The sequence below is a fragment of the Ctenopharyngodon idella genome, chromosome 7 (assembly GCF_019924925.1).
Source record: "Ctenopharyngodon idella isolate HZGC_01 chromosome 7, HZGC01, whole genome shotgun sequence".
NCBI lineage: Eukaryota > Metazoa > Chordata > Actinopteri > Cypriniformes > Xenocyprididae > Ctenopharyngodon > Ctenopharyngodon idella.
Window position 1 is genome coordinate 13,653,420 of NC_067226.1, and position 23,673 is coordinate 13,677,092.

The 23,673-nt window shown below is 35.1% G+C and overlaps 1 long non-coding RNA gene across 2 annotated transcripts in view; it reads left to right on the forward strand.

Annotated features, from left to right (window-relative positions):
• Positions 1 to 1,357: 1,357 nt before the first annotated feature.
• The window catches only part of LOC127515551 (uncharacterized), a 33,941-nt gene continuing 11,625 nt past the window's right edge, over positions 1,358 to 23,673 (forward strand). Inside the window, exons 1-3 of one of the 2 annotated variants that reach the window (XR_007930841.1) lie at positions 1,358 to 1,550; positions 5,232 to 5,299; positions 18,010 to 18,055. This is a non-coding gene — a long non-coding RNA (uncharacterized LOC127515551). The other variant, XR_007930840.1, reaches the window with a different exon arrangement.

Below are 23,673 nucleotides of genomic sequence, written 5' to 3' on the forward strand. Positions count from 1 at the left end.
CTTATTCTTTGTTAACCGTAGTAACAAACAAAACAGGAACTGTTACAATAATATTTGTTTACATTTAGCAACCTTATAAGTTAGAAATTAAAATTTTGTCAAAAGATTTTCTACCTTTCACCATGAGGCAGTCCACATATGAGGTGTGGCCACACCCTGCATCAACCAAAACTATTTGATCATTTAGTGAAATAGTGTCCCTTTAATTAAAGACCATTGATATGCTCTGAAAGTGTAAACCCATTGAGCACAGTACAATCAAGCATAAACGGCCCACTTTCATAAAGATATTTTAACATCTCTTCATTTCATTTAACATAAAATAAAAACCTCTCTGAGGTCATGTATAGAACACTTAAGAAAGGATCGTTGCAATTTATGTGTAAAAATATGTTGTGCAAGTAGGTGTATTTATAGTAACTGACATTTAATAAACTAAATTGTTCCAGTAAAGTGGGAATTAATTTTTCATAATGATTTTATTTATTTCCCAAAGAACCTTGGCAGCGGCAGAATCAGGTTTTTGTTGCCAACAGTCCAAAACACTCTGACAAGAGTATTATACATTTCTGACATATGTACCAATAATGTTTGTACATGTTTTTAAGGCAGGCTATTCATGTCAAATTAATTATTCAAATGTAGCCTACTAGCTGGAGGTTGGGAAGAATAAACAAAAATGGTACAGATTATTCTACCAAATTTGTGAGTTATGAGTCTCTCTCACTGAGTGTATATTAAAGACATGAATTACTCTTTCATAGTCTATAAAGAAACAGAAATAGAAAGAAAAATGTTCAATTTGATCCAACTTTTTTTTGGAATATACTAAAAATATACTGAAACTAGCAAATATAGTGAAAAACAGTGTTTCAATGGTTTTAAATGTTAAGCAGTTTTTTTATCAGTCTATTAAGATTAAAGAATAAAGTGTTTAATAAACAACAATAAACATCTGCTTAATGTTATAGCTATATTATTACCAATTGCTGTGAATTGGCGTAAGAACTAGAAATCAAACCAAAGCACTTTATTAATCATAAAAGCTATTTTGTATTATATTATGAAATGATTACGTCCTACTATACTGTTATTATAAACCATTTATATTTTTATTTTATGGGTTCATTTAATATAATTCATACCTATACATACTGGATGCATATCAACAATCCACTATTTTTTAAAACTTGTTATCCTTTGTTAATGTAATGCAGGAAATTATTTAAAGCTATACGGTCGCGTGCAGAGTAACAAATTATTATGCCGTTTGCTTTTCTCATACGACTCAAGAGTTTACATCCATGTGAGAAAGAGCAATGTCTGCATGATAAACCTGATTCATCCTTACCTCCAATCATATTTCTTTGACTGCGTTTCCTAAAGATTATTTTCTCTCTGCATCCATCCGGGGAGTCATTCAGAGGTTATCATTTTTGGGCTGTTGTTATTGGATATCATGCTCAAATTCGGGACGCCATTGGTCTGGTGCTTGTCAGTCTGTGGCGCGCCGACGCTCGTGAACGCGCTGCGCAGACAGTGCACGACACGTAAGTGGCCAGAGTGTCTGGAGTCTGTCTGAAACTGATAAAAATGGTGATGGAGTTTATCCAGAGTCTCGCTCATAGTCATTAGAAAAACAAAGGGAGACAGAGCGGAATTTTATAATCATCCAACACTGTAGTCATTTCGTAGCTTAAAAACTAGATTCTATTGTAGCGCATTTCAAAGTTTTATTCCATGTTTTTCACCAGACAGACAGTTCATTAATTCACAGGTAAGATGATCGTGGTGGGGCGCAAATCTTTTTGTCTAATACAGTCTGCCGTTGTTATGGTGATTGTGTTGTTCATGAATATATTACTTAACTGTGTGCGATGTTTAATCATAGCAAACAAGACGACGCATGTAAACCGCTGATCGGATGCAGGGTGGTCATTTAATGTGATTACATGTTACCGCATGTCGTTCGGCGGGATGAAGAAAGAGTTTATCGCGATCATCTCTTCAGACAGATGACGCACCTGTGCTCACGTGAGCACGGTTTCTCATTAACCCCATGAACTCGTGATGCCAAAACAGTCTGCTGTAGTGTGAATATCAGCGTGTCTGGAGTGTGTACAGCACGGTAAAGAGCATGTACCTATGCGCCAAGTCGTTTGTTGTTTACCCGCAATTTAAGGCCCGTCTTTGTGCGTTAAGTTTCCGCATGCGGTGGATGACCGCGTTGTAATTAATCATGGATTAGCGTTTAGACTGTTTTCCTAGTGCAAAAACGTTGGATTTTAAGGTAAACAGCTGGTTAGTCTAGCGACAGTAGCCTAGACTACGTAGACTTCAAAGGCATTTGGCAAAACTGCTACCAAAAAATAAATAAATAAACGCCAAAAGCTCCTTACGTGTTTCAGTGTAATCATGCGACGGCGCTAACTTGTTTTCAAGTCATAATATCTCCGGTCACAGCTCGCAACTGGTGTCAGTACTCAGTACAGGTCTGTTGCGCGCTTGGATGGTATCGTCCATAAATGGTTCGTTCCCCAATAGCTAATATATTAACACATTAAGTTAACTAATGCTGTAACTTAGCCTTTTTTAAATTAAAATTGATCATAAGACCCCAAATAAAATACAACTCGTTGACTTTTTCCACCCGACAAAAATACAGGGAAAGACGGTGGCTATTTGGAGCAAAGTCAGGAGTTATAGGCTATTACACAAATTTGGTTTCTCTCTTTTTTAATGTTGTTTTCAAACACCTAGTTCAAAACTTGTATTACAGTCATTTTAGTGAATTTTAAATTCCCAGTATAGTCATATTTTTGAACAGTTGGGTGAATTGAACAGAATACTGCCATAAATTCAGACAAATAATTATTAACATAAAAGTAGCTATTTAAGAAAAAAGGTTGACTTTTTTTTACCTCAGGAAAAGCATGTTTTATTTTTATCATGTTTCATAGATGTTAAGTTGGGGCAAGTTGCCCCTTTTATATTGGGGCGTGTTGTTACATTTGGAAAATATTACAAATTTATAAATTGTAATATTTGTTGATCAGAACAATGGTTTAACATTTTTTTATGTTAACATTCAAATTCTCATGTGTTTTATAATTGTTTTAATTTTGTTAATAATAATGTTTGGGGTACATCACAATGACCATTAATGTGACAACATGCCCTACCACAAAAGGTCAACGTGTGTTTAAAAAACTGCATTTGTTCATCGGTAAATGATGAACAAATGCATCATATTTTTGTTATATTTCCTTGCTGTATTTAAAAGATACAGTATTATATTGTCTTTATCATGATCAGAATCATGAATGTTGATCAAAATGCAGTGCACCCAGTGCACTGTGTCAGGATTCATCTGTGGCGTGCAGACCAAAACATTTGAGATTTAGTAACATGCTACCATGCTGTCTTACAGATTTGTCATTTCTTCACCTAACTTTACATGTATCGGTCTGAAGATTTTTGAGTGTTACAATAGGTCTGTTTTCTTCCTCTTTAACTGTTCTAAATCATCCTTTTTGACTGATTTTATGTTCATATTAGTCCAAATTTGAAAAGGCACTATTAATCTGTTGCCCTTGCGGCTTGGCTTTGCATGCTCGTGCATTCATAGTTTTAAAGCAGACAGAGACATCTCTCTTTGATATTGTTATAAAATAAGCAGTCATAGGACTCAGCTTTTCAGTCATATGCAAAACAAGATGGCTGCTTCACAGGAGGTGCAAGGATATACATTGGTCGATATAGTGGTCCCTCCTTTATATCATGTTTTGAGTGCATGTAAAGTGTCTCAGTGTCTGCACTCACAGGATGGTATCATGCCCTGGTCCAGATGGGTTGTGCAATCAAAAACAACATCTAAGCAAATATTATTGTGACGACAAGTTACAATAATTGAATAGACGTAAATGTATACTTAAAAATCCTTGTCTTCCCTTTACTGATGTATATATGTAATTATAATGAATTATATTATCTAAGCACAACGAAATAACAAATAAAAAATAAAATAAGTTTTATATATATATATATATGTATGTATATGTGTATATATATATATACATATATATATGTAAGTAAAAAAAGTAATAATCTTTCAAGGTTACACAAGGTTATGCTGAGAAATTTTGTAATTGTTGTAGTGGTAGATGGCATATAGGTTTTATAAGTTATGTTTGTGTATGACATAATGATTAAAATGAAAATGCTTTATGACGCGTGAAAATATGTTTAGAATTTTAAGAATCTTATTTTGTGATAACTAACGTAGCGATTAACAGAAAGCAAAGTAAAAAATTGCAAAATTTTTATACATGCTGTATTGTGAAAGTTTCTTTTATGTTAAATATAATTTGCTAAAATATCACACATGCAAGTTTATTTAGATTTTTGCATTTTGCAGTATTTAGGCAAAAGACTAATGAAATTAAGAACTGAATTACTTCTATTTTAATCAAAGTAATGTTAACTGTGCAAATACGCTTTTTTGTTATGGGTATCTACTAGCTATTTTGGATTTTTTTTAAGTGGAGTATATAAAATTTTGAGGCACATGGTCAATTTAGAATAGGTGTGGCTCACTATGAGACGCTTAAAGAAATCTGTTTTCTGTTGGTTAAGTATTTTTGTTGCCTACAGCACAAACTAATGGACAGATAGTTTCTGACAATTTGAGCAGCTTTTTTTTTTTTACTTGCCTCGAGGTTTTCATTATTGTAATATTTGTTATAAATGTGCTGCTGCACACTTCTGAATATCCGTTCACCTTACAGGCCTATCAGTGTCCAACCTCAGTGCTCCATGTCATGTTTCAAGCTGTGTGTAAGTGTAAACGTGTTGGTTTAGCTCACGGGACCTTAAAATGTTTTGTTTTAATGTTTTTGAAAATGAAAAATTGTTGTGCACATCAACAACCTGTTGATGAATTTACATTCCTATTCAACTATTATATGTATTTTAAGTATTATCAGATGTTTTATGCTTGCACAATGATATAAAAAGGCCATCTGATATATGATTTCATGTTTATTGAACATGATAAAAATTCTAATTAAATTATTTTAAAATAAATATGGAATAAAAATTTGTTATTTAATTGTGACAGTATGTGTAAAGAAATGCAAAAGTAATTAGGACAGTTTCTATATATATATTATATGTATATATATAATTACTTTTATTAATTTTAATTCTTTGTGTTTGGGCTTTCTTTATAGGCAGGAGGATTCAGCTACACTTAGTGAAGGTGATTCCGGTGTTCTGGAGTTGTGCTCCCATGCTGACGGTAGGTTTAAAAGGGCATTTCCCACCCAGTACTCTGTGAAGCACATTTGGGCATGTCATGGAGAGAGAGGTGGAACGGCAGGAATGCAGAGATGTGTGCAAAGGTGCGATTTTGAAAGCCTGCAGGCTGATGAGTGTGCATCAGAGAGACTAATGCTAACTGAAATGAGTCTCTGTTTTTCTTTGTCGGATGCGACGTTTGAAATGTTGCTGAGTAATCGCACTTTCACCTTGGCACACCAATCATTTCCAGTACTCACTTCTCATATGAATTTCTAACTGATTTCTTCATTGAACACAGTGATTAGACAGGTTGATTAATGGACAGGTAAAAAAAAAAAAAAATACTGTACAAACAGTCTGGCATAGAGTTTAAATGTGAAGTTTACAAGGAGATTATTTACAATAATAATTTTTGTGACACAATATGTATGATTAAAAAGCTGCAGAGATCCTTCTTTTTTGAGAAATAATATCTCACAAAATGAAGATGGCAGCCATTTTTATTGCAGTGTCCAACAGCGCCCCCCGGGTCTCTCTGTAGCTCTTGTGGAGCGAGTTGATGTATTTTGTGTGTGAAAGAACAAGGATCTCACTCTCCTGCATTGCTTGCATATATTCAATATCAAAGCCACAATGGCATTTTAAAGGGATCACTGGCAGGCAGCCAAAACCTAGAGCCTCTCTCTTTTTGGTGGCTGTGCTGGCTTACTTGCTTTCTTCCTTTTACTCATGTCCTCGTGCTGATGGCAGTGTAACGTCTGACTCTTCTCAAAGCTTTACCCAAGTGCTGGAGCGAGACATTGGATGTATTAGGACAGCTGCCTCCATTTTAGGGAGGAGTTTTGCAGAGGAAGATGGATACCCTTTCCAAAGTACCAGAATTTGCAGCGTGAATCAGTTCAGACTTGAGGCATCGCCTGCAATATTTAGCTATGTTTTGTCTTTCGATGTTCGTTTGTTAAACGAATGTGATACGTTTACCCGGAATTTGCCTCGTTTGCATTTATTGTTTATATGAGATTGTAAATTTTTCTCAAATTGAAGCAAATGTGCTTTTTTTATGGCTCTATTTTCGACCTTCCGCATAACTATGATGACATACATAAAGATCTTTTTATTTATTTATTTTGCCACTCACACAGATTTTTTGATCTGATTTTTAAATGCATTTCTGGAAGTGATATTGTTTGTTCGTTAGTTAGTTACAAATATCCAAATAAAATGGTGCCTTCAGGCTCTCAGGATTTCACTGGTAAATGATGATGTGCTCTAATCCGCTGTGAAATGTTATTTGTCTTATTTCATTGTATATTACACAGGCATGTTTAGATTTTTTTAACCCCTGGGTTGCACATTAGACAGATACTATGTCTCTAAAATGTATTAAATCACACGTTACTTTAGCAGGATTTAACAATATTTTAAGCAAAAGTAGTCCTTGGATTGTGCCCTTTACATTATACAGCATGTATTTAAAATTCTTCCTTCATTCTCGTTGAATATTGTGTTTAATGTACCCTATCTGTATCCCTATCGTTAGTATCTCTGAAGATTATTTTTTATTATATATCAGTATTTCTGTTGTAAATAGCACAAATAAAAATATGTGCACATTTTGTTGTAAACGTTCACTGAAGTAAATAAATCTAGGAAAAAGGAATGCGTTTTGAAAAGTGTAGTGTCTGTTAGAAATATCATTTTGCCGATTCGTGTTAATACAGTGTTATTATTAACGTTAAATAAATGTAATAAATTTATTTTAAATGGCTTTGATAAGTTGATGTTGTCTTGTATTCATGAAGATTGAATTATTTGTGTAAGTAGTGTTATTCTTATTGTTGTTATTGCAATAAAAATGTCCTTTAAATGATAACTGTCTATTTGTATTTGATAAAAATATTTCATAGATTCATGTGATACAACGATGATATGAGCGAGTCTGGTTTGAAAACTAGAGTGTGTATAAAGCCACAAAGGTGCTAGTGACAGTGTGTGTGTGCGTGTGTGTTGGAGGGTGGGTTTGCGGCTTAGTGTCTGAGGCCTTCAGTATCCTGTATCTTCAGTATCTGAGGTGCACAATGTTCTGGAAGATTCGGCCTCTTGAGTGACCCACTGGCCCTGAAATCTTGCTCCTAACTGGAAAAGCTTTGAAATGTGAGACTTATGAGGGTTTTTCCATGATTATTGGTAAAGCTTAAAACAGTATATTTACGAGAGTACAGTATACAACAGAATTTAAAGTTTAATAATAACATTTGTAATACAAATTATAAAAAGGGGTGATTTACATTTGCCAGGTGTATGCTTGTGTGCTAATGTATAATGAAAGTTTAACGTGTAAACTTTTGAGAAGATGTAATGTACACATTATGTAATAACGTACAGTGATTGTATAACACAGAGTATAGCCATTTTAGTACTGTGCGGGAAGACTGGAAATGGTAAGAACAGTGGGAGGAAAAAAGAATGACTTTCAGTGTTGTAGAAATTCTACAATGTTGTTTACAAGAGGTTTGAAAATATGCAAGTTGTTCCTAACATATTAGTGATGAGGCTAAAACGTTATGTATGTTTGTAATTTACATGAAGATTTCAGGTTATTTATTAGTTCTTTATATGATCCATGTTTGTATATAATGTTTTATCTGCATAATTGTCTGCTCTGAAAATAATAGCACCATGAACTGTTTCTTTAACTATATATATATATATATATTACTTTTTAATATTTAGGAGTACTTAGGGATTTATATTTTAAGAGATTTTCCTGTATTTACATGAATTCTTTTATACCTAAAATGTTTTTGCACATGTTAGAACAAAGCTGTTCAAAATTGGGGTCTGTAAATTATTTTTTGTCACCGTTTTTTGCTAAATATTTGTCTTGACGATTGCCATCATGTCAGTCCTTTCATTGAGCATTCATATTTATTTGAGCCGGATAGTAAACTTGCGATTCAATAATCGCTAGTCAGAGCAAGCATAACTGATTCAAGGCTATGACAGCTGAAATGCCAATCATCGCTAAGGGAAGTTCATTTAGTTCAGTTCATGAATTCCTGCACATATGATTGGTGAGTCCTTTATATTTTACTGCCTCAGCTAGCTTTCTGTTAACAGCATGTAAGGCCAAAAACTGAGTGTTGGGTATGAACATTTTTAAAGTGCTGTGTCCTTGTATATACTTTTATTTCCATTCAATGGCTTTTCAAAGTTGCTGATGCTATTTGCTAGTGCATCATATTACACATTGTTCGCCCTGAGTGAATTTCAAAATCTGTGCTATTTTGTTTGGATGTTTCGATCGGCCTATGAGTCAAACGCTTAATATTAAATAACATTTTTCAGGCTTTTGTGGAACGCAGTTATTTTCAGATTTGCTTCCTTTTCTCGTTGCAAGTTGTATGCATGATGTGATTTATTATGTTTCACTTTTTATTTATTTTTTGTTATATATGCAAGTTTTGAAGGAGAGGTAGAAAGAATGTTTGTTCATTCCATCATGCCTAAAGGAATAGTATTTTAATGAAATATCATCTATAATCTCTCTCTCTCTCTCTCTCTCTCTCTCTCTCTCTCTCTCTCTCTCTCTCTCTCTCTCTCTCTCTCTCTCTCTCTCTCTCTCACTTTTTCTTTTTCACAGCTGCTGATCACTTAATGGCCTTTTAATCGGTCAGAAAGATGCAGATGAGTGCCTGTATGCCACTTTTTGACATAAAGTCACTGATAAATACAATCTTTACTGCTCTTCTCGTTGGTGTGACTGTAGATATGTCAAATATTGCTTTATATGCAAACAGTATGCTGTTAAAGAGCATCTTCGTTTGGTCTTTTGATATTGGCCTTCTCTTTTCTGTCTTCAGCTGTGCTTGTATATTTTTCCTAAGCCATGTTTCAATTGATCTCAAGAGGTGATACTCAGATTTAACCTCGACCCACCCCTTTTTTTTTTATTCTGTCAGGTGCTGAGGCTCGCCAAACAGTCAAAGCGTTCAGACTCATTAACAGTTACGGGGTAAATTTCATTTCGATGCCGGACTGCTAAAGCATGTGTTGATGGGTTGAAAACCAAATGAACTGGTCACAGTGATTAAAGGCCAAGTGGTTAATCCTAGCAAAGTGTCTGTGACGTAAACACCAAATGAACACTGCAACTCTTCGATAAGAAAGAGCTGCGCTTAAGCACACAAACATCCCAAATATCAATTTCACGTCTGATCTCCCACTGACACTCAATGTGTGAGAGTGCAGGGGTTACACCAAAAGGGCCTTGGCAATAGTATCATGTTATCTCCTATCAATTAGTGCCTAAAGGGGATTAACCCCTGCAACACAGAGGAAGCTGATAGGATCACTGTTGAATTGCAGGGGTCACCTGCTTCCCTCATTAGTGATGACCTCTCCCTCTTTCTATCTCTCTCTCTCTCTCTCTTTCTGACTGCCTCTCTGTCTGTCATTTTTATATATTCACTAGCTTAATAGGGGAAGTAGACTGATATGTTTTTGTGGACATGTTATCATGGATGTCTTTTGGAAGGAGGGTTAGATATTCGGTGATTAGTCATGCTGTGTTGTGTTATGCTGGTGTTGTTCAGGTGAGAGTGAATCAGCAATGTATTCAGAGTTGACAGCATTTCTCTTATAACAAGGCCAGCAGAATGAAACTCAACAGTTTGAGTCTGGCTAATGTTGGTGTATCGTGGCACACAGGGAATAAACTGCTGCTGACCTTACTCTGTATTCATGAACCTGTGCTGGTTTTAGTATCTCCTCAGGAAAAGTTAGATTTTATAACAATAACTTCAAGAAGCCCAAGTAATATTTAGAAAAAAGTTGCCATGTTCGTTTAAATATAACAATTGTGAAAAGTGCAAAGAAAGACATAATAAAATTGAATATATTTTAGATGCTGCATGGTAGTTACCGTTTAGCAGTTTGTATAGAGGACTTCAGTAGTTCACTTAACAATGAAACTTCAACACACCTTCATGTTGTTCCAAAATGTTTTTTTTTTTTTTTTTTCTTTTGTGGAATGTAAAAGGAAATATTTAGCATTATGTCCAAGCTGCTCATTTCCATACGATGAAAGTGGATGGTCTGCTAAATTAATCATTTTCAGTGTCAACTTCCCACCGTAATAGTAGTTTGTAACACTTATGTTACATTCTGTACAATCTTTTTCTTTGTGTGCAAAATGAGGTAGTTGCACGTCCACCCTGGGTGAATTTTAAAATCTTTGCTATTTTGTTTCCATTAGCCCATATTGTTTAGGCTTTTGTGGAACTGAAAAACAATCATTTTCAGATGCATTTTGCTTCCTTTTCTCGTTGCAAACATTTTCTGTTATATGCATGGTTATTTATGTTTCACTTTTTATTTTTATTGCATGTTTCCTAAGCTGTCTTGAAGGAAAGGTAGAAAGAAGATTTGTTTATTCCATCATCCCTTAAGTAGTATTTAAATGAAATATCATCTCGCTCTTTGTTTTATTTTTATTTATTTATTTATTTTTTTCTTTGTTTTTTTTTCTTTCTGTGTCCTATGAGGGGCACAGACACTTTCAGGGGGGCATGAAGCATAACCCAACCTCCCTCATTATGTTAATGATGATGATAACAATAATAATTTTAGGTATAATATGCTTTTTACTCTTGCGTTTTGAGTAAATTCAATGATCAACCATTAAATAATCAAAGCTACCAGTATAGAACTGCTGCGATTCAAACTAAGTACGCTATCTAAAATTGTATTGATGGTTCCATCTCTTACTTTGGGGATAGCCAATGACAGTTTAGAATATTGGGATGGCACCTGGGGTGGCTAATCAAATTTAGGTCTCCTGTCTGGACTCCCCCTTGACATAAGGGTGAGCAGACGATGACAGAAATTACTTCTTTTTATTTATTTTTTTTAATGAAATATTCCTGCTAAGACTCTTGCAGCTACTCTGTGCTGATGAATTAAGGAAGTTGAAAAAATCCTTTTGGTAAGTTGAAATTTCATATACTATGTGAAATGAAATGTTTTTAAAGCAGCATTTTGCTAATTCTGTTATTTCATATATGCTGCTTTTTGACCTCGTAATGAGAGACTACAATTAAATATTTATACTGGTCCTTTGTCAGACTGCAGGACCATTTGAAATTAACTTGTGAAGGCAAAGAGGTGTTTAAAAATGGTGACAGACCTAAGAAAAGGTGAATCGTTAAAAGACTTAAGATATCCATTTTCTTTTTAACATACAATATAAATTTTAACCTAAAGTATTGATGTTGACAAGCACATGGACATCAACTACGCATAGGTGAATCTCGCGAAAACGTGTTTATGGTCAAATTAAAAAAAATAAATAAATAAAAATAAAAAACATTTTGCATAAACAAAATGAACCATTCGCAAAACATGAAAAAAAAAATTGTTTGCATTGCATTGTAACATTATTTTCACAACAGTTAAGCACATTTGCTCCTAAATTGTCATTACTTGTATTTCTGTCAACTTCAGTGCAAATAGTTTCATTATCATTTCTGTTATTTTTAGAAATGCAGTTGTCTGCTCATAATTGGTCTCTAGTTGCTACAGAAAGTTCATGAAGAACAACCTGTTCCAGCTGAAGCTCCATGAAGTATTGAGAGCATCAGGAAAAGAACACTAAGCATTTTATCTTAGCTGCCAGTATTTTTAAAACAAAATATAATACGTTTAGATGTTCTCTGCAGTAAGCTGGAAGTCTGTCTTTATTATTCTGAATTTTGTAACAGGAAGTGTGGGTTGAAATTGAGCTTCATTAAAAATCCTAAATGCTGAGGTGAAAGTTTGAGTACAGTTTTGATTGACTATAAAAAGATTATAGTAGAAGGCTAAATCAGTAAGATGTTCTCTTAACTGAAATTACAAGGGAAAAAAAAAAACAAGAAGGCAAATTTATGACCTATGCCAGTGCACTGTTATGTTTTATTTAATGAGTTTTCACAAACCAGAACACAATGTTTCATAGGTGTGTGATTGTGCTGAGAGCAGTGCATGCCTCACAAAATAATTTGCACAATTAATTTAGACCATTGGCCACAACACAGAAATGTTTTCCCACAGAATGCCACCGAAATGTAGCCACTCATTTGCTGATAAATCTATAACAAGCAGTCCTCCATAACAAGCTGTCTCAACTCCAAGCATCAAGGAAAATGCATCTCTTTTACTTCAACATTATTTCTGATATACTTTTTAGGTGATTCTGATGACTTTGAAATCAGTGTGTATGTTTTAATTATGTACAGAAATTATTTAATGAGTGAAAATTTTTTTTTTTTTTTTTTTTTTGCATTACTTTACAAGCCACAGAGAAAGCAATCCATGGCAAAAATCGAACGTGTTATGGAAGAAAAAATATTAACTTACAGTTTCTATGAAAAAATAAAAACTACAGCTAAAACTTTTATTGGAGATAATGCTAATAATGCAGTATCTTTTACCACCCATATTTATCACTGTCAGTGGTATCTACATTGTCCAACCAGTTAATCACTATTGACACAAATTTCATGCTTCGATTAGATTTCAATTCACAAGGTTGCGATTTGATTTCAATTCAGTATCGATTAATTTGGATATATATATCCGGTACAGTACATGGCAAATTTTCTCAAGTAAAAAAAAAACTTAACTAATTCTGTAAAATTTACAAAGAGTCAGTACTAAATAACCATAAGATTGAATGTTAAATCTAATTGGTTTGTATACAAACACTTAAATTATCACTGTAAGCATCACAGTGAATAAGGGGTTGAGTGATTTATCAAACATGATAACAATTACAATAAATAACAACAACAATAAATGCCCAGAATATGTGTAACAATGTTTTGTTTACTTTTGTTGCAAAAATGTCTGGGAAGACACAACTTATATAGTGACTTTTCTTTACTTATTGTTCCAGGTCAGTGATCTACAACACATTGTGAAATTCTACACAATCTCTCATGCACTCTAAAAAATGCTGGGTTAAAAACAACCCAAGTTGGGTTGAAAATGGACAAACCCAGTGATTGGGTTGTTTTAACCCAGTGATTGGGATAAATGTTTGCCCAACGTGCTGGGCAGTTTTATTTAAAAAATTCCTATATGGCTGGCTTAGAATGAACCCAAAATAGGCTGGGAATTAAATATCAGACACATAATTACTAGAGGCAACAATAATAATCAAAAGGTGAACATTTATTAATATGCAATTTAATAAATGTTCATTGTTTAATTATTATTCATTAAAATTATTAATAAATGTCAATTTCCAACATACTTTGGGTTCATTTTACGTCAGCAATACATGATATAATGTGATATAAGTTTCTAAAACTCAGGAAGAGAAGAGGATTTGACACCGCCCTTGAAATGATGCAATACTCTGCAGCCAATCAAAATCCTTCTTTTTAATGGCCGCATAGAAAGCATGAATGAAAGACTGTTTTGTTTATTGCAGTATGTGCCTATAGAAACTGAAATGTGCAACTCAAAGTCAAATACAATTAATACTTCGGCCTGAGATTCTTTTTTAAAATCTTATGTCAGTCAGCACACAGAAAAGATTGTGTACATTTTTAGTACATTTCTTCTCTTCATGTTCTCTAGTCGTTTTCCCTCTCCGCTCATGCCGCTTTAATAAAGATGCTGCCGCAGACTTTCATTAACTGGGTGCTTCAGGCAAATATGCAGTAAGAAAACACATGCTGACTTTGGCCTTCCAGCTGTGTGGATGTCCATCAAACTCTGTAATGTTTTTTTATACTTCAAAAGAGGTAATGTAATTGACTTGACAGACTTTTGACATGTTGGTAAAAAATGGCAGCAACTTTCAATCAGCTGTACTGCACAGTCAACTTCAGTGTAAGAAGTCATGCGTTGTGCACAATATGTGTTTAATTTTTTTATGGTTTGATAAACCAAGAACAACATATTTGAGCTCAATTTGTATCAGTGTACAGTTTTATTCTTTTTTTGTGTGGTTTTATTTTAAACACTAATTGCGTTATGTTATGTTATATTATTATATTTCTCCTGCTTAACTGGACACTATTCAATAGAATAGACATTGTAGCATCAATAATGCCTGTTTTATATTCAAGTTCGAAAAACACAGACAAACACTTTTATTAAAAATCACTATTATTTGCTTTAAAGCATCAAAATTGTTTTTTTTTTTGTTTTGTTTTTCAGTTTACATAGAAACAGTTTACATGCACAAGAACATAATGGTGATATTTAATTTAAGCACAAAACAACTTATTCTTGTTTTGTTTGGTACATTAATTCAGAGACTGTTTGCATTTTGTGTGCCATAGTAAACATGAAAAGTATTGTGATAAATTCGGCCAGTTTTTTTTTATACCACAATAGATTTTGTTTAAGGTGTTAAAAAAATGATTTGACTTTTGTCGGCACACTCTCAGTTTAACATCAGAGTAATTCAGCTCTGCTGTTCCGCGAGGTAAAAAAATAATGATAATCTTCCTCCATGCGATATGGTAAGTTAATAAAACTATTTTTAGCAGAGAAGACTTGGACAGTACCCTCCACAGCACAGGCCTTGCAGACTCATGTGTCTGGTGGAAATAGCATAGAAAAGAGAGTTAATTATTTCCACCCAAACCCAAAATGCCTCTGTCTCTCTCTACAGATTGGCTTGTGATTTGCATGAGGATTTTGAGAAGCTTTTCAGTATGTTTGCCATGTCTGTCCTGGCTGTCTGTTTAAACAGTCCCCACGTAATGAAGAAGAGACGATGGAAGGAAGGAGGAAGGGAGGGAGGGAGAAAAGAGGAGGTGTGCTAAACCCTGGTTTCCCTCCTCAGCCCTTTTGGGATATGAAGGCCCCAGATGGTGTAGGGGTGTGAAAGTAGCATTGTGTGTGTGCATGTGTGTGTGTGTGTGTGTGTGTGTGTTTATATGTAAGTGTGTGTCTGCCTGTCTGTCCGTCTGTCTGTATGTTCGTTCCGAAATCAGGGGCATCCTTAGTAAAAGAACCCGGCCCTAATGTCATCTGTGTGAAGCTTGTCTCTGTCTCTGAATGGAGACAAAGGAGAGTGGACACAACTCCCCCCTCCCCATCATCTTTGTCCCCGTTGCCCTCTGCAGCCCAGAGCCTGACACCCAGCACTGGGGGCTTTGATTAGCCAAGTGGAGACACTGGGGGGTCACACTACCCTCTGCCCTGATTAGCCTGCACTTGGCCACTGCTGACCCCTCCTTCCAAAGAGAATCATGTGAGGGACCTGGAGATATTGAGACGGGGCGTTTAGGAAGGAACATAATGCACCTTGACCTGTCTAGACTCTGCTGTTAACAAATGGATAATGTGACGACCTTTTTCATGTTGTTGATGTAGTGTTTCTACCCTCTCTCTCTCTCTCTCTCTCTCTCTCTCTTTTATTTATTATTTTTAGAGATTAACTAAGGCAAATAATTGCATCGTAGTTTTACAGTTGTAGAAGTATTCAGTTTTTCTTGTAAACTTTTAATCTGGGATCATTTCCAGTGAAATTTTATTGACATGTTTGCGTCACAAGTCAGAACAAAATGATCCTTTTATCCACATTGTGAGACGTCACATTTTCTGTAAGTATTTTTTTAACCGAATTAACGATATTACTATTGATTATTATTGCATTTCTGTGCGTTTGGTGTTGATTATAAAAACAGTCGAGCAGTATTTCAGTTTAAGGTAAAGATTTAAATGATCTTTACAAAAATATCATATCAAATGCATTATATGTAGACAAATATATGGTAGCGGATGTAAATCTAACTCTACTGTTATTTCCAGTATTGTTGTTAACTGTGAAAAATATATTTATTACACTTAAGGTGGAATGTACCGAATCTTAAAACTACATCATTGTCCTTACTTTCTTGTATTATGCTGAGTCAAGGTCTCTGGTAAAATATGATGATTGTGTCTTTTGGGAGCTAGATACACAAAACCTGATGACAGGTGAAAAATTTGGTCACAGGAATATTGCATTTTCAAAATATTTCTGAAATGCTGGTATGAATGTTGTGTGTACGCAGTGGTTTTCCTTTCATTATGAATGGCTGTAGGCATAGTTTGCTCAGTGAAAGTGCAGGAAGTGCCGCTGTTGTTGTTCCTGTGCCTGCACAGCTACTGCTGCTCTGCCATCATGCAGCAGTTTACTCAACAGATCTAGAGTCTGTGATCGTCGAGTGTCCTGTCAGGTGTGATTCTGACTGGATTAGATAAATCTGACCCTGGAACAGCCGTTCTAGAGGTGGTTTGTAGTAAAGGCGGAGTGGTGGGGGTTGTTATGGCGTACTCTGTGTGGCTGCTCCTGCCCCGCCCTCTAACCAGCCACTCAGAGCCAAGAAAATGGCAGCTGCAGTGAGCTGCCAAGAGAACACCGATTCTCCACCCACCCCTCCATTTCCCCAAACCCCCCACCCATCTTCCCCGCTCGCCTTTTCCCATGTTTTGTCACTTTTGAGGTAAAATGAACTGGAATCTTGTGTTTTTTTGCAGTCTGAATGTCTCAAGCCTTTCGCATTGACGCTATACGCCAGCTCATGCCAATGTTTTGGAAAGTGCCCAGGTTTGTGTGTTAAGATGAAACGTTCCTCACCACTAAAAAGAAATAGAACTAGATGTTCTAACTCAATCATCCATATCCTCATGCATAGACACCTCTGCACACTTTATTCGCCACTGTGCGCAGCCATGAAGAATGTAATAGGAGTAATTTACCTTCATACGGGGGAGGCTTTAGTAAATGCATTTCATGGCAGTCAAAACGTCATGAATGTTTTAATGAATGCTGTCATATGTATGTCATTTGTGATGAATGGATGTAGTCAGGGTTTTTCGCTGCTGTACTACCACATGGCAGATGATTGAGAGTGGGGGAATCTGGATTGCTTGAGGAAAACATAGCCAGCGCATTTGCTCAGGTGTTTACATTCAAAGCCTGCCATTCTTTGAGTATGACTTTGATTGAACTTGTCAAGTGTACTGAAATTTAGAAATAAATAACATAAAACGTTTAGGTGTCTGTTCTACTGTTGACACCTGAGCATTTGCAGAATCTTCTGCAGCTTTTTCTCCTGCCTTGTTGTACCATTAATTCCTCAAGTATGCTTTTTATGAAGGTATTCTGATTGTATGTGCAGTATAACAATGTGTTTCTAAATTTGTAGTCTTAAGCATGTCATTTTCGATGGCTAGGGCAAAGTTTAACTCACTAAAGTGTCTAATTAAATCATTGTAACCAAGAAACAGTCTAAACAATGACCCAGTTTGTTTGCCTGTCTTGTGCTTGGCTTTGCCAGCACACCAGAGAGAGGCAGGGCAGGTCCATGAAGGATGTAATATTACTCCCCCTGACCATACTATAATGGAGCAGACACGTTGTCTCTGCCCTCTCTGATATTGACTTTCTCCGAATGTGTATGTGAGCATGTTAGGAGAATATGGCAAGGTTATTCTGTGGAAAACATGTGACCCTTCCTATTTCCAGCTTGAGTTGATAAAATGGAGCTCGACAGTTCAAATGAATAGATCATTGCATGTCGGACTAAAAATTACACACTTTATACTTGAATGCTGTACTTTCAGATGGTGTCATTGAATATGAAGCCTACATTTTTTGTATTTTGCATTAATATGTCTCACTGTTGTTGTTTTTGTGAATTTGTCTGTCTGTCACAGGATAGCAAATGGGAACCGAAATGATGTGTCTGCAGAGATGATACAGGTATTATTTTAGTATTTTTAATTGTATGTATATCTCTCTTTACTGCATTACTCTTTCCCTCACATTTTATAAAATACTGTTCTCTACTCTCACTTTCTTTCTCTCACTGTTTCCGTCATATTACTGAAGACAGAACAGCTTTTATACGATCAATACAGCTGTATCAGCAAATTATAAATATTACCATAATATTAGCAGTCTGGCTTAAGTTAATAGTACAATAACTTCTAGTTGTTTTGACAAGTTGCACAAATTATCCACATATACAAGAAATGTTAGACGTGTTCTTAATGTCAGACCTAATTATTTAAGCTTGTTTATTTTGACAAATGTCTTCTTTAAATATATAGCCCACTGTTTGTCATTTTTATTTTTATAAATATGATCTTTATGTATTATCCAAATAAATATATCAAGAATTGAGCCTCAACTTAGATAAATTAGTATTTCACCTGTATTCTCAGTACTTTTATAATTACTTGATATGCTGCATAAATATAGCTTCTTTTTAAGATGGACACAGTTTACCACCACATTAAGTAAAATAGTAAGTAAGTAAAATTTTATTTATATAGCACTTTTAATGCTACAATGCACAAAGTGCTTTACACAATGTAAAAACACAATCATTGATATACAATAATGAAGAGCAATACACAATATATAAAAACAAAAAAACAAAATATAATATAAAATATCAACCCCCCTCCTCCACCAACACAAAAGCACAAAAAACATCACAAAATACTAAAAGCACGTCTATACAAGTAAGTTTTCAAACGACTTTTAAAAACAGACACACATTTAGATGATCTGATATCAACTGGCAAACTATTCCATAGTTTTGGAGCCCTCACTGCAAATGCTCTATCTCCTTTGGTTTTATATCTCGTTCTTGGAACAGCCAGCAGTTTGTTAAAAGAAGATCTAAGACATCTCCCTGTCAACAATAAAATCTTAAAATCAATCCTTAAATAAACAGGTAACCAATGTAAAGAAGCTAAAACAGGTGTAATATGATTAAATAACTTTGTTTGTGTCAGTAGTCTGGCTGCAGCATTCTGCACTAACTGTAAACACGATAAAGTACATTGGTTCAAAGAAAACAGAGCGTTACGATAATCAAGACAGGGAAGAAATAAAAGCATGAATAAGCTTCTCTGTATCATTAAAATTCAAAAACCGCCTCACCTTGGAAATGTTTCGTAACTGATAAAAACAAGACTGAACCAACTTCTTGACATGAAACTCAAAATTTAAATTGGAATCAAAATAAACACCCAAATTTTTTACTACCTGCTTATTATTCTGAAAAACCCTATTAAGAGCAAGCTCAATCTCATTTTTACGTGAGCTCTGGCTGATGATCACAACTTCAGTTTTTTTCAGTATTTAACTGCAGAAAGTTTGAGGCCATCCAATTTTTTTATATCTGTTAAACAAGCTTGAAGGACATCCAGACTATTCAGAACCTTAGAATTTAATGATAAGTATAGCTGTAGGTCATCTGCATAACAGTGAAAATTTATATTATGTTTGCGAATTACAGCACCTAGCGGAAGCATGTAGATTGAAAACAAAATTGGTCCTAACAGGGAAACCCTGTGGAACTCCACACATAATTTCAGAACATTTGGATACTTCATCTCCAACTAACACTACAAATGACCTATTTGACAAATAAAACACAAACCAATCTAGCGCCTTCCCCGAGACCACGACATATGTTTCCAATTGATTAATTACAAATTAATTTAGTCGCACTGTCCTGGTTTTGCCTGTAGAGTAAGTGTATTTGTAAAAAAGAATCTACAGGCATTTTGTTTTTTCTTATTTTTTGTGCATTGAAACTAAGTTTAAATATGTACCAACATGTTTTTTTTTCATATCAGGAAGTAGCTAGCATACACGCATCATTCGCTTAATATTTGTAGACCTTTAAAGTGAATAGAATGTTTTAAGTGGTTATTTTGTCCTGCTCATAGTTAGTGGGAGTCACGGCCAATTATGTCTCTAAATGTCGTACAGTATAAGGTCAAAAGTCGCTGTGCTGTATTAAAAAGATGACAGTAACCATTCTGGAAAGGTCAACCACTCAGTTTGTTTCCAAAGGCGAAGTGCCACAGTGATGCCTTTGAGCTTTTGATTTACTTTATATTAGATTTAGGTAATGATATATCTCCAGTAAACTTCTACAACCAAATACTCTCAGTTGTTCAGTGAGATTTTAAGTATGGCCTGTGGTGTGCAAGTACACTACAGTAAATGTGGACACATCTACATCAGATTTAATATATTTATATATTTATTTATTTATATATATATATAATGACAATATATACAGTCAAACCGAAATTTATTCAGACACCTTGAACATTTCATTCATTAATACAGTTTATTTAATATAGTTTAGTTATTTCACTATAGTTGGTAATAAAATATGACAAGATCTCAGAGTTAAACTGTGTCAGAAAAAAATAATCTTAATTATGTCAGATAACACTTAAGCAAAACATGGTCAGGTCAAAGTGTCTGAATAATTTTTGGTTCCATATTTTTTTATCAATTTTACTGGTAGTCCACTGTATGAATTTTTGGGTATAATATGTATGCACTTTACTTTTTTTTTTTTTTTGCTATCCTCACTTATATAAAGGAACTACAGTGTCCTGCACCCACTAGTAAAAAAATATCAAAAATATAAAAAATGTCTGAATAATTTTTGGTTTGGCTGTATATAGACAATATATTGAACTGAAATCACATCCAAATACACTACTGTTCAAAGATTTATGGTCAGACTCTGTAAGATTTTTTTTTTTGCACAAAGTCTTATGTGTAGTAAGGCAGCATTTATTTGAGCAAAAATCGAGTAAAAACAGGAATATTTAGAAATATTATTGCAATTTAAAATAACCGTTTTCTGTTTTAATATATATTTAGGTTCATTTATTCCTGTGCTGGAAACGCTAAATTTTCAGCAGCCATTACTCCAGTTTCCAGGGTCACATGATCCTTCAGAAATCATTCTAATATGCTAATTTGGTGCTTAAAAAAACAGTTGTGCTGTGGTCAGTAAATTTTTTTTAAGTAGTGTACTAGAAATTCTTATGAAATACAACAGCATTACGTTATTCTTGATTGTTTTTCAATATGTATACAATTTGAAGAATTTGTACTGTTTTTATGACACCCATGAAGTTATTTTAAACTTCAGAGTTGTTCATATTCATTTTTTCACACGTCACACACCATGTTTTTGAAATCATGTGCACGTGCCAGTCTCTAACCTCAGTGACTGCCACTTGTACCTTACAGGCTCATTAAAATTTCTCATTAAGGTTTCTTTAAATTAGTGTAACCCATGTAGTGGTGGTGGTATGTGTGTGTGTGTGTGACTTAAGGGCGAGACAGAGCGAGAAAAAGCAAGAGACTGGAGTTTCAATGCCTCTGCTTCCTTTTGTCCTCTGAGTTGACTTCTTAGGAGCCCATTGCCGGAGTTCCATACATGAGAGATCAAGAGTTACCAAGGTGCTCAGAAGATAGACACAGACACACACTCATTTCCTTTGCATGTCAGAGCCCTGCTGGGGTTTCAGTAGAGGTCACTGACACCACCAGTGGAGCTTTCCCCTAAATGAAAAACCAACCCCTGTGTATTTGTGTGTGTGTTCCTTTCTGAAAACTCTAATGTGTAAAAGAAGAGGGTCCTACATTGGTTTAGTTATGATATTATTCTAGAAGTATGTTGCAATGTAACTCACTCCGACTTATAACCATATTCTCTCATTATGGAATAGTATCAAGATACATATTAGTCAGGTGATGTTCTGTGAAGTATTTCAAGGTAACTTGAATGGTCTTCCACTTGATCTCAGTGAAAATAAGCAGACTTGTGTAGTTTCTGAGTTAAAGAAGTAGTTGTCTGTGTGCACCTGTAAACAACACTGATACACTAGTGTTGAGGTAAAATGGAATACCCTTTTCTTCAACTCATTCCCATCAACTAGCTGCAGCATTAACTTGTATTGTAACAAGATTAAAATATATTTGTCCTGCGGATTAGCATTCTTTACCATCCTTTTCGTTCCTTTGCCGGACCGGTCTGCGTATGTGCAGCAGTCTTTTTGATCTGCGGTGCGTAGTGAGGACCCTGGCTTGGGTCTGGCCATCCGAGGGCCTGGTGTGAAATCGGCCTGATGTCATCCCTTTTGTCCTCCATTTGCATCCCTCACTCCTTTAATGACGTTTCCGAACCTCGTAGGCGCATTCCTCAGCGGTCCATAGGAAGCGTTTGGAGAACTCAGGGCAGAAAAGCACAGTGGGAGTGTTTGGAGTTTGGGGGGGTTGAGGGTGTGTGGATCTTTTGTATGGAAAGCAGACGAGTAGACATCCGTATTCTGATATTTTCCCTCCACCTCAGGCTTTTCTGTTGTTTGTCTGAATTGCCATGATATCAGGCAAAGTTGAAGTTTGATTGAAATTGTAAAATTTGTTAGAAATGTAGGAACGTTGCCATTAATAAAACAGTCATGGCCAGAAGTGTATAATCTTGATGTGTATCTTGAGACAACAGTGTAAGTTTGGAGTACAGTTTACAATCACTGACAATTATTACCTTGCCCCTTGCCCTAGACTCTTCTGAGCATTATTTATGTGCGCATTATTTACACTAATTTACACTTATACCCTCTGATATATATATATATATATATGTATATATATATGTATATGTGTGTGTGTATATGTATATATGTGTGTGTGTGTGTGTGTGTGTATTATGTGTGTGTGAGAGAGAGAAAGAGAGACAGAGAGAGAGAGAGTTAAATGTGGGTGTAAGGTGGAGAAAGCGAGAGCTGAAGGGGGTGTGGGCAGGATTGGGGACTGTTCAGAGGAAATGAGCCACCTGCAGCCATGACAGGAGGTTTTGACCTTCATTTGGGGTTTCTTTCTCTCCCTCTCTGTTTCTAAATCTCTCTCTCTCCCTCTCTCTGTCTGTCTATCTCGTTACTTTGCTCACACACAAACACACATACTTTTGCTCTATAGAAATCCAGTCAGGGACCTCTCCCCTCAACCATTGGGCATCACTTCCTCATACAAGGAGTGCTAGAAAAGAAATGTAGATGAGGCATTGTCATTGAGCAGGTCAGTGCATGGGAAATGCCAGTTGTCCGTGCCCCCCCTTCACCTCCCCCCAGAGGACAGGTAGCCTATGACCAGATGATTTTTTTTTTTTTTTTTTTTTAACTGAAAATCATTTACATATTTTTAGAGAAAGTCAAGTTACTCTTTGAGTGACTCTCCTAACTGCTACTAAAAAAAGACAATCTTTGTATGTTTAAAAAGTTGTTTAGAGTTGAGTCCTGTTGTCTCTCCTGCAGCTCCTTTGCAAACATTAGTTTTATTTGTCACGGCCAACATTGTTATACCTTGCTTTGTTGGTTTAAAAGCCAATTTTCTGATTTTATTTTATTTTGTATGTAAAAAATAAAATGATTTTTTGGTCTGCTAATGTTCTAGAACATTGTATTAGGTCTACAAAGTTTGTATGAAGTTTGTTGGTCTGTTAATATTACAAGGTATTGTACTAGGTGGCCTACAAAGTTTGTATAAAG